Source organism: Lactuca virosa, chromosome 4, assembly GCF_052849685.1.
Source record: "Lactuca virosa cultivar CGN04683 chromosome 4, Lactuca_virosa_CGN04683_v6, whole genome shotgun sequence".
NCBI classification, from domain to species: Eukaryota; Viridiplantae; Streptophyta; class Magnoliopsida; order Asterales; family Asteraceae; genus Lactuca; species Lactuca virosa.
In genome coordinates this window covers 411,348,582-411,361,443 of record NC_136429.1, presented here as the reverse complement: position 1 = coordinate 411,361,443, position 12,862 = coordinate 411,348,582, and the positions used below count along the sequence as shown (strand labels likewise).

General features: G+C 34.2%; 1 non-coding gene across 1 annotated transcript; it reads right to left on the bottom strand.

Annotated features, from left to right (window-relative positions):
* Positions 1 to 11,801: 11,801 nt before the first annotated feature.
* Positions 11,802 to 11,908, bottom strand: LOC145110461 (small nucleolar RNA R71). Its single transcript, XR_013709838.1, has one exon. It is a non-coding gene; the product is annotated as a small nucleolar RNA R71 (small nucleolar RNA).
* Between the last annotated feature and the right edge of the window lie 954 nt (positions 11,909 to 12,862).

Here is a 12,862-nt window from a genome sequence, read left to right as displayed (position 1 = left end):
AAGTGTCGGTCGTACTCTGTAGTTATAATCAGAGTCTCCTGGATGGAGAGCAAGAGTTTGTGTATAGATCTATACGGGGGTGACTCCCCCACACCTAAGCTGTTCGCTACAGTTAGACTCGGCCAGTCTAGGGTGACAAAATCTTAATTCAAGACCGGCATTCGATAAAATGCCAAGACAGACGAATTAGTCATTATTATGCATGGTTATAACGACTCACATAAAGATCCATTACCATCTAAGTAATCATGGGAATCATATTCATACGCTGCAACAATACAAAGTGGTTATACAATAATACAAAATTATCAGAGTATTTAAGTCGGAAAACATCGGGTTTTCCAGGGAACGACATTTCTACGCCTAATTACAACAACTATGATACAAGAAACAATTATGAAAGGCATTTCACTTTTACATGTTTTGAAATCATATACACGTATACTTATGGATCATCACACCTTTTTCGTAAACAGTTTTTGTTACAGAAAATATCGGTTTTTCTGGGTTTTACAAACAATACAAACTATTTTGTCTTTATATCAAACATGCTTATGAACTCACCAACATTATATATGTTGACCGTTTTCAAAATAACTTGTGTTCTCAGGTAACCGTTAGAATGAAGAATTATCAAGTGTGTTTCTGAAACGTCTTTTGTGTTATGTCGATCGATAAACAATTTATGTTTTGAATTATGTAAATATAAACAATGTACTGGATGTGAGCAATGACGGCTGTAATGTACTAATGCATGGTGATGTTTATGTTATGTTTCATGTATAATCATTGTGATGATATTTCAATTAAGTCACACGAGCCCTCAGACGTTTCCGTCGTCTGGTTCAGGGGTGTGACATATATGTTATTTCACTTTTTTTCTTGTATGCCCTTTGATGTAGGAGTCGAAAGTTTTATTTGAATTACCATGGTCAAGATTCAAGTTGACAGGATATAGGTCAAGATTCAAGTCGACAGGATATAACATATATTTCTGTTATTCTACTCTTCTGTTTAGAAATCGATACCCTTATGTTTTTTCCCGGAAACTATCGGAAGTCGATTACAAGAATTGGAATCCTATTACATGGGTTCATCAAAATAACATCGCTTCCTCGATCTAAGTTTTCATGGAATTTCTACTGCATCGTTTTGCTCTTTCATCTATCTACATCCATATTACCGATCTTAATTTTGTTAATTGTGACAGGGCGTTTTTTTTAGAAGACTTACAACGAATTGAAGAAAGCAAACCCTAAGTTGCTTATATTGATCTTAATTTTGCTAATGGTAACAGTGTAGATTATTAATTAGGACAGGGCTTTCCTTTGTGTAAGAAAATACACATTAGTTGCTTTTTGAAGTTTTGAGATTTGACATCCAAACTCAGATGTCCATTTTGATTTTCCTTAGTTTACATTTTCAACTATTCTGGGTTTTGATTATCCTTACTTGATCGCCTGCTATAAACTGTTAGCATGTATGACATTTACTAAGTTATGGTTTTACATGTCTATATTTGATACTAGATCTGTTAATCTGTTATATATTTTTGGTGAGGTTCTTAAAGACGGTGCAAAACACAGGCCTTTATGTTCATCTCAGAATTGGGCCTTACGTCTCTACAGAATGGAATTTTGCGTATTTTCGATTACTTTTCTTTAATTCAGAATTCACCATATTTTTCTTTTATTTTTTGTTAACCAAAACAAGTCATAATTTGTGCAGAGGATTCCCAGTTTGGCTCAAGTATATTCCTGGTATTAGTTTCAGAACAGATAATGAGTCATTTAAGGTAAAATGATACTACAAGAATATTTCACATCTTTTTGTTATGTTATGATATATATATATATATATATATATATATATATATATGTATATATATATATATATATATATATATATATATATATATATATAAATTTTAATTCAATTTGAATTATTGCAGTGGCCAATGAAGGGGTTCACTTAGAAAATTGTGAGGTTGATGAAAAGTGAAAACTTGCATGAATCTCAAGGAGGCCCAATTATACTCTCACAGGTAAACTGGTAATTTTAAAACCTTTTTGTTTTTAGTTATTTCTTGAGTCCAGTACACACGTATTTTATGTAGTAAAGGTTGTAGATTTGAGGTTTTGTGGTACACCTTTTGCAACACAATGTACAGGTAACTAAAGGAAAGCATGACCATGGATTTCTACTAATTATTTACATTACAGATTGAGAATGAGTACGGGTCTCTAGAAACGGGATATGGTGCATTCGGACATAACTACATAACCTGGGTTGCAAAAATGGCCGTTGGATTAGGTACATGTGACCCTTGGACCATGTGTAAACAAGATGATGCGCCGGATCCTATTGTAAGCTCCATCCGACCCGACTCGACTCGTATACACTAATCTTTTTTAAAAACTTAGTAATTCTAACTATTTGGACAGATAAACACACATAATGGCTTCTATTGTGACACTTTTACCCCCAACAAGCCTTACAAACCCAAAATTTGGACAGAGGCGTGGCTAGCATTGTAAATAAACTTATTTGAAATGAATTGCCCTATAACTTTGTGTTACTTTCCATATGAGCCAAACTGGTAGATATGTGGAATTGAGATAAAGCAATGGTGGTTTTCAGGTAATTTTATATCATTTTTTTGACTCAATATCTACAATTTTATTCACTCCATTTTTTGATAATTATCTGCTTTTGTATTATTGATAGGGATGATTGGAGATGTGTTGTTGACAACCTTTTAACCAAAAAGAGGTGCTGATTGGAGATGTGTTGTAGTGGTAAATAATTTTTTTTTGTTTTACTTATTTGTACAGATATAAGGAGTCTCCCAACAATGAAATTTTAAACTGGGTATGATGTAGAAACCATGTTTGGGGGCTTGGAACCGGTGGCTTCACAATGCCAAACAATTCAAATGCTAACTAACTTATTTATTTATTATTTAATCTGTCAAAATCATCATTCATATCTCACAAATAAACAAACTCATATATTTTTCATTTTTTATAAATAAAATAAAAAAACAGTGCCTCCGGAAGAATTGTATGCTACACAGCTGGCACAGCTACAAGAAATTGGATTCTTTGACGCACGTGAGAATCGTCAAACACTGACAGCCACCGCAGGTAATGTTCATGCTGCATTTGAGAGTCTATTTGGAATTCTTGGTTAATGTCAGATATGGAATACTGATTATGTAATTGATGTCTTTTAGTTTATCATTTAAATGTAATGTCACATTTTAGTGTATGATTTATATGGATGTTTTTTCCTAGAGGAAGAAGAGCAATGTATTTGCAAACTTGCAGGTAAGGCATTACATGCAATTATTCTTCCTTTCATTGTCTGCAATTGTGTCCGTTTGTATCTTTCTACATTTGTTTTTTTGGTGGAACATCTTTTTTCCATATGCATTCGTAATACTTTGATTACACATATTTCCCTTTTTGTTGATCGTAATTGTTGAGGTTGGTGATGCAGTTTTTAAGGTGCTTTCTATTTCTGGAGATACACATCTTGGTGGTGAATAGTTGATTGGTAACTACCTTTTATAATTTAGTTATAGAGACATTAGATTAGATTAGATTTGAATATTTTCTCGAATAAAAATTGTTAGACAATATTCTTGAAAAGCTCCTTCAATTGTAGTAACGCAGTTAAGAAATAACAATGTACATTCATTTTTTAATGGAATATTACAACATATTCAATTCTTATGTGTTTGTAAATGGGGAAGTTGCAGAGAATAGCAACATACTTTACTATGTCTACAGTTCAGGCAATGTATTATATTTCACACAATAGTTTATAAACTATTGTGTGAAATATAATACATTGCCTAAAAACACCATAAGCACAAAATCATCTAAATGCACATGGGTAATGTTAATGATTGTTTTGGGGACATAATGAACACCATAAGCACAATTTTGTGAATTTTTGTCTTAAATATTTGTTGCTTTACTATGCGTATCGTGTACCTTTAATTTGCTACATGTGAAATTTGTAGAGACGTATGATAAGGAAAGCAGTGTGTATTATTCGACAGCAAGATTATGGGATGACGGGGTTATTATGAATTAAATAAAATTTAGAATTTTAACTTGGGCCCTTTCAACTTTAGTCTGTATGTGATTTTGAAGATGGCTTGACTGATTCGATTATCAAAAGATGAAAACTATGGTGAAAACTGAACCCCACGGAGCGGGGTTTCCCACCTATTTTAATAACACATATCTCAGTTGCATTTATTCTTTTCATTTAATGTTTCATATTGGACACACTTTATTATGAATACTTCTATGTGTATCTCGATACTTTGTATACCTTTCCTCTTGATGTTTGATATTGGAGGCATTTTATTTGATCCGTGGAATCCGGCTCTCCTGCTCCATCCCATCAACCAAAGGATAAACCCATGAAGTATATATTTTGATAAATAGCTTATCCGACAACAAAAAAAATTATCCATGACGAAACAATATTACTACCCCATAACAATACTCAAACTATAAACAAATAGTTGGTCAAATGACATTTAGAAAGAACAAACAACAGAAAAAATTGTCGCATCCGACCCCCGCAACGCAGGGGTCCCCACCTAGTTATATATATATATATATATATATATATATATATATATATATATATATATATATATATATATATATATATATATATTAACTACTTTTAAAATCTAAGATTTTAAATAACAAGAGACGTCGCATGGTGGCAAAATCAAACTTCAAATCATGGTGAGTCATGACCTTTTTTCAAAACGTGACAATTTCATATACATTAAAAATGATAAATCACATAATAATAAAATTATATCAATTGTATCAAGTTTTTAAAAGTGTTAAATCAACATTTTAAATGAAAAAGTTAATAAAAACTAAATTGTTTTATGCACGATCAGAAAAAAAATATGAGACTTGACAAAAACACTCGTGCCATAATGCAATATGGTGTGTCTTTACACATTATTTGAGTGTCACGCTTAAGAAACCCGGTGTGTATACACGACACCGTGTGTTATGTTATGCTTTGGCTTGCGCCAAGACACACCTTTTAGAACTATGTCTAAAATTGAAGTATATGAAATTAAAATTTACTGAAAGGTCTTTGAGTTTTGACCTCTTTAACGATTTAGTCGTAACCTTTTTTTTGTGTTAACTAAATCCCCAAAACTGGAAATATTTTGCATTCTGAACCTTTTACCCGGTAAACTGGTCACCAAGAGAATAATAAATGATCACCAACAGAATATGATGACTTTTTTTTATGTATTTATCAAAATATAAGGATTTAAAAAAAATATTTTTAATATTATCTTACTATCATACTGTAATCTTAACATATTAGTTTATTATTATGGATATTACCAATAGTTAATGACCTTGGACACTCTTTCCAATTATCCCCCAATCGTGCAAGTCATCAACTATACGAGGTCTAATACATCTCTAATAATCAACATAGAGTATCCCATCAAATACAATTGTCGAACTCTGATCTAAGCAAGATTCAACCCTTAGACAAGTGATCAATTATTCATTTTTTCTACAAGATATTTGTATGAACATGAAACATGGATAAGAGTCAATCTCAGTTTTCAAGATTCTGTTTCCCGATAAAGATTTGTGACGACTAAATCTGACTGCTAAATTAAACACATTAATTTCCGCCAGGGCTCGGTGAAGCACTTTAGATGTTAGCACCAAATCATCGATGGGTGCATAGATATTGCTTCTCCTGATAGGACATAAGCAATAGACAAACTTGGTTATCATAAATAGACTAAATCTTGCTCTCTATGCTCTTTTTTCATTTGGTAGCCTTTAGGCATGTCATCGTTTCCTTATATTTTGATGGCTTATCCATACAAACCAATGAGTCATCACTAACCTGTACGTATCCTTCTGTAGTAATATGGAAGCCATAGAACTCAGTAGGAAGACAAACTCTATTGGATCTACGAAGAGGATGTGAAGATACATCAGTTTTCTCAATAGGTGGTTCAACCTCAAGTTGAGTGCTAGTGTGAAATTTAGGTTCTTCTTCGTTTGACTCTTGAATCTCTTTAAGATTGATATGACTCCCACTAGATTTTTTGGATATTAGCACCCTCTCGAGGAAGAAGCCCCATCGACCCACAAATAGTTTGATCTTGTAAGGCTTGTAATAGAAATATCCAAAAGACTTGTGGGTATAACCTATGAAGTAACATTTATTTGATATGGGTTTGAGCTTACCGTTGGTCTCACGGTGAACAAAGGCTTCGCAACCCCAAAGTTTCACATGTGCAAGAGATGGACTCTTCTTACTCCACATTTCAGAGGGTGTTTTAGCAACCTTCTTAGGTGGTACGAGATTTAATATGCGGGCAACTATCTCAAGGGCACTAGCCCAGAAGCTAATTGGACGTGCAACTCGACTCATCATAGATCTAAACATATATAATATTGTTCGAATTCTCATCTCATCAAATCCATTAAGCTATGGCATTCTGGAAGGAGAAAATTGTGAAACTATTTCACAATCCTTTAGATGATTGTTGAATTCAAGACTTAGACATTCTCCACTCATATCTAACTTGAACAACACAACTAAGCACAAGCTCGAATTCCCTAATCCTTGTAACAAGTATAGTGAGTTTGTTTCCCATCACCAGGTTGAGCTCCCTATGCTTTAGATTCCTACTTTATTTTATTCCCTACATATAATAGAAAATGTGAGTATTACATCCTAAATGAAGAACCGAAGAATTAGAAGTTGATGTACTATGGAGTTCAATCTTAAAAATATTTGAGAGGCTAGTCTCATTGACGTTTCCCTTTTTTCAGATCCTCTAGGTACTTAGGCCAACTACGTGTCTAGTGTAACTTAGACTGGAAGTAGAAATACACATGCCATGAGGGACTTTACGATCTCAAATAATTCTTGCCTAACTTACTATTGGAACATTTCCTTGAGTTGCTCGTTAATTTCGAACGCCCCAAGATTCTACAAGCCCTTTTGGAGCTCGGAGGACATGGCCACCAACATAAGGAAATCAACCTTAGTTGACTCATCGTAATGCTTGTTATAAGTAGCCACTTAATCATCGGTAGACTCATAACTAATTTCTAGGAGATAGTCGTTGAGAGCATACTCCTAATACTCGTACCTCAAGGTGATCCTCAATGTGTGGATCCAATCGAGATAATTTTGGAGCGAGAGGTTTAAGTAAGGTGGTGTGGAGGAGGAGAAGGATGAATATTGTTTTTGTTGTTTTTTTGTTGTTATCATTAGGACCATCCATATACAAAAGAGAAGATTTTTTGGTTTTATTCAAAAATCAGTTTCTAAAAACACTAAAAACGACAATGGAAGCTTTAAAACTATGAATAAACTTAAAAATATTTTAATCCACCAAGGATATTTTTGCAATCATGGAAATATTAAATCAACCACATAAAGCAAAGATTACAACCTTTGAAATTTTTGGTTCTCATGGGAGATGGAAGTTGATGAAGTGATGCATGAAGATCCAAAATAAATAGTATTTTACTATACAAGTACTTTATGTTCTAAGCATAAATAATAAATTCCACCAATGAATTTCAAACTTGCTTGTGCTTAGTTGCTTACTCTTTTTGAAATATATGCAATCCATTTATAAATATTAGATTAACATTTAATACCAAGTACTTGAGTGTTATATGAAAAGTACGAGTTCTACCTAATAGACACCTGAATTACTGGCTTGGCCAGTTCTTCTCAGACAAAAGGGATAGTTCCTCTTACAGTGTTTGCTTCTCTAGAGTAAAAAAAAATCCATCCTAGTAGGACTTCTTCGATTTCTTGGCCTAAAGTCATCCTTTCCTAGAACTAAGGGCCCCTTGGAGCACATACGGTGACTCTTTTCAGCTTTGCATTCTTCATGTGTTTGAACTGGTTCATACCAAATATCATTGTATTTTAGGAATATCTGATTAACTTGACGAAACATATAAAATGCTTTTAAGTCTTCTAATTCCTTCCAAAGGCTAGGTATAACTGTACCCAATATGATGTCAGACACGCTGTCAACATCACATCAATGCTTCCATCAAGCATAAAGTTCAACTTTACTGGTTGTGACATCCCCATTTTCACTGTCAAAAAATACTGTTTTATTTATGCTTAATTTAAAACAAAGTTTATTTATAATAACATAATTTGTCCCATAAAAAGTATTTCCGATAAAATGTTTTTCATTGATTATTAAAAACTTGAGATGTCATAACTGATACAAGAAACATATGCATAAACGTAATCATTACTGGCCTTACAACATCTATGACCTATATTTCCTCAAATCTCTCATCGGATCCAAACATCATTATGTGTGTACTACTACATGTGATACAAAGAACTGAGTGTATTAGGTTGGGAAACCTGGTGAGTACATAGGGTGACACGTTTCATGTTTTGGTGGAGCCATGTGTCTCATCCGCATCTTACCACTTCGCCTTGATTCTTGGAGGAGTGGGCGGTCGACCGTGCCACATGGTGCACTCCCATGTTTTCATGTCACCAACGCATGTATTTTCTCATAGATCTTCGGATGACCATAAGTTTCGCATATGAGCTCCGATTTCGACGTTCTTTATATATTTGTAATCCTCTCAACGAGCTCTACAACTTTCATTAAGGTCTAAACATTTAATTCTTAATCTAACTAACATTTACATTTAGACCAGTTCAGACTGTTAAAGTTCGTGTGAAATTCAAAACTCCTTCGTACAAACACTATTTTCAACTGTCTTTATATCGACAGGTTCATATTCACAAAATCTTCAATTCTCGTTTAGATTGTTTTGGCTAACAATCAACCGATTTGAATTTTGACTTCTGTGTCCGCACTCTACGCTGAAACTTCGAAAAATCATAACTTCCTTATATGAAGTCAGATTTGGACATTCTCTATATGCACGCTCCTGGTTAATGATTACTACGACTTTCGTTTACATTTCTTAGGCTAATAACCAACATATCTAAAATTCACTTTCTACGATGAACGTAGCAGTGTCGATTTAATTGCAAAAATTCGAAGAAGCATTACTTCTTCATACGAAGTCGGATTTCAAAGTTCTTTACATATACAAAATCCTTGTCACATATACTATAACCTTGGTTAAGGTTAATTATCATAGATAAATTTGTATAAAATTTTCGTTTTTTATCGCTTATTCTATTTTAATTGTCTAACACGAAGTTGCGGGCGTTACAACTATCTCCCCATAGGATGATTACATCTCGGAATCATCAACAAAACAAGGCTTGTATAATGACTTTGTATGTTAACTTTCCATCTTAGGTAATAACCATAACTCTTATGTTCTTTCAAATGAGTTTCTAAGTCTTGGACTTTTTAACTGCTGACGGTGCTTGATATTGCCATATTTATACACATTTTTAGGCAATATTTTAATACATTTTGATTAATATTTTGGTTATATGCAAAGATAAATGGTACTTATAAGATTGAATTATGTTTTGCAGCCAAAAGGAGAAATCTTGAAGAATAAGGACCAAAGTGGCAAGTGGCAGAACTTTTGAGGATTGAAGAATTAAGGAAAAGAAAATCCCAACGAAAAGCTAAATCCACGTAGTGGACTTCACTTAAAAGACGTGGAGATGACGATTCTAGAAGATGAGTAAACGGGAAGTCAAAGTCCTTGCTCGATAAGGATTCATCCAAATTCACGACGTGGAGTCCTAATCCACGATGTGGAGTGCAAAAATCAAGAATACTATATATATCCTTGGTGTTTACGATTTGAAAGGTTGGAAAGACACTAAGAAGGTTAGAATACGATTCTGGAGGAGAAAAAAGGCAGAGAAATCAAGCATTATCATCTAAGGAAGAAGAAGGAATTGAAGATCACAACTTAATCTTTTTAATTTGGTACAATTGACTATGTTTTTATTTATCAAGTTTGAGTGCTTGCTTTCAGCTATGAGTAGCTGAATCTAGCTACTCTTGTTTAGCTAGATGAAACTTCAACTCATGGTTTAGTTATTTAGTTATGGATTTTGCTAGTTGGTTAATTGCTTGTGTTTGATAGTTAATACCTAGCATGCTAATATTTGATACTTAAATTGCTTGAAATTCATGTTCTGTGTAGCTTAGTGAATATTAAATTGCATGAACTTGAAACCTAGTAATTTAGTGTCCATTAGATTACTAGAGCTAGGATCGAACCAATCTTAGATTAGTAATTAAAGTTATTAAATTTGGCTGTGCGGGAGAACATATATTGTGATTATAATTATGTTTGTTTAATCAATATTACATGGTACCATTCATACTTCATAACTGATTTTGTGTTTAATTATGTGTGACCATGCATAGTTCTACATGAATTAGTTAAATATTAGTAAATTTGGACTTAAATTGCTAATAACATAATAACTGGTAACCAACGTGAATTATCCATAATTAGTAGCTAACCATTTAGGAGAAGTGGATTCAAACTAACCAGGAGTGTTTTTAGTCATTGATTGAATTTGATAATTAGGAGAGTAAGTTGGTCTGAACTTGTAAAATCAGATAAAAACAAAATTTCTTTTGCTTGTTTTAGGTTAATTTTTAGTAGATAAATTAGTTAGCTTAATCCGTTCCCTGAGATCGATACCCAACTTTTGTGCTATGCTATTTGCGAAAAGGTACACTGCCTTAGTCGAATAGCTAGTTAGATAGTAGGTAAATTTAGGTGTAGTAATAATTCGGCATCATGTTTTTGGCGCCGTTGCTGGGGAACGGCTATTTAGTTTAAAATTTACTTGCATTAGATTAATAGATCCTTTTTGTCGGGTAAAACCAGCAAAAAGTTAAATTCTAGCATTAGATTTTTGTTTAGAACTAAAGTCACAAAGTGGGCCGTAGGCTCACAACGTGAATTCGGTTAATACATGTTTGTTTTACGTTTTTATTTGTTTTTCGTTTCTGTTTACATTTTCTGCGACAACACGGCGTGATAGCCCTTACCACGTTGTGCTAAACAATCAGTAGGCATTTTTAAGTAGTTTTTGTTCATTTTTACATTTTTTTTTATTTTATTGCAGTAGTACATGACCCGAGGATCCAACACACCTTTGATACCACCACTTGAAGATATCAAGTCAGCCCTTCACAAAAAGACGGATAAAAATGTAGGAGAAACCAACCCACCAAAAAAGTCACCTTTCAATGACCTTAAATCAGTTTTCAGAAAGAAGAAGAGGAAGAACATGGGTGAATCAAGCAATTCCTCGAAGAACGAAAGCAAATTAGAAAGCTTTGAGAAAAATCCGAATCTTCACGAATCCGATTCCGAAACAGAAACCGACAAAGAAGAAAGCGAAAACGAAGATGAGCTAAAAAACGAGATGGCAAACATTGCGGATATGTCTATGGAGGCATACAAAAAAAGAATCCTAGAGGACACCGGTCCCGGTCTAGTGCAACCTGCAATTCCAGCTGCAACAATATTCGAACTGAAGGGACACATTTTGTCCGCAATTAAGGAAGTCCCATTTCCCGGGAAAGATCAAGAGGATGCTTACAAACACCTTGACTAAGTCAATGAAATTGCTGATTACTTTAACATACCGAATGTTCCACGCACTACAGTTTTCCTTAGAATGCTACCAGTGACATTCAAGGGAGCTGCAAAAGATTGGTTGAAAGCACTTCCACCCGGTGCAATTACTACTTGGGCACAGGTGCGTGAGCAATTTCCAGAACACTTTTCCCACCTTTCAAAGTTGCTAAACCCAAGAAAGCAATAACAAATTTCGAGCAACAACCGGGTGAGTCACTCTACGAGGCATGGGAGCGATACAAAGGATTGATAAGAAATTGTTCCCAAATTGATTTGAATGAGCAACAATAAGTATCAATCTTTTATGATGGGGTTAATGTCATGACAAGGCAACTCCTTGACTCTCAAGGACCATTAACTAAGAAAAATACCAGTGAGATCAAGGAATTAATTGAAGAGTTTTCCAAGCGTTCGCGTGAATATCACAATCCTAGACATGATGGAGCAAAAGGAATTGGGGGTGTAACTTCTGAAGATATGGCTGCTATTCTAGCTTTTCTAAACACTATGGAGTGGAGGATGACAAAGATGAACCAATCCATACATGCTCTTAGAGTTGGATGTGAAATATGTAATGGTCCCCATTAACCAAAGAATGCCACTTGGATGAGAAGGGGAATAAGAAGTCTCAAGTTTATTACTCAAGCGGGGACAAATATGATGCAGATTGGAGGAAGCCAAAGAAAGAGTGGTTGCCATATGATGAATATAAGAATCAAAAAGAAGAAAAGTATGGGCAACTTGGCCGAGGACTTTATCAAAAAGAGCAACCACCTGAAAATAAGGTCGATTTGGAGTCCATGCTCACAAGATTCATGGAGGCTTCATAGAAAATACATAATGATACTGATGCGGTGATAAAAGACCATCAAATTCTCATGAGAGACCAGCAAGCTTTGCTGAGGAATCATCAAGCATCAATCTCCAACGTTGAATTTTAACTTGGATAATTAACCACTTTGGTTAATGAGAGACTTTCTCCTAAAATTCCCGACAAAAAGCCTCAACCGCATGTAATGGTGATTGAAACTGAAGAATATACCATCTCTGAGTTCTTAGAAGCTCTAGAAGTCGAGCCACATCAACCTGAACCAAGGGAAAAGAAGTTAAAAGTAGAGGAACATAAGATTGCTGAAATACCAAGACCACGACGTGGAGATTCAATCTCCATGACGCGGAGACAGTCTGATCAGAAAATTTTTGATGATACACAAGCTTATCGTCCTCCT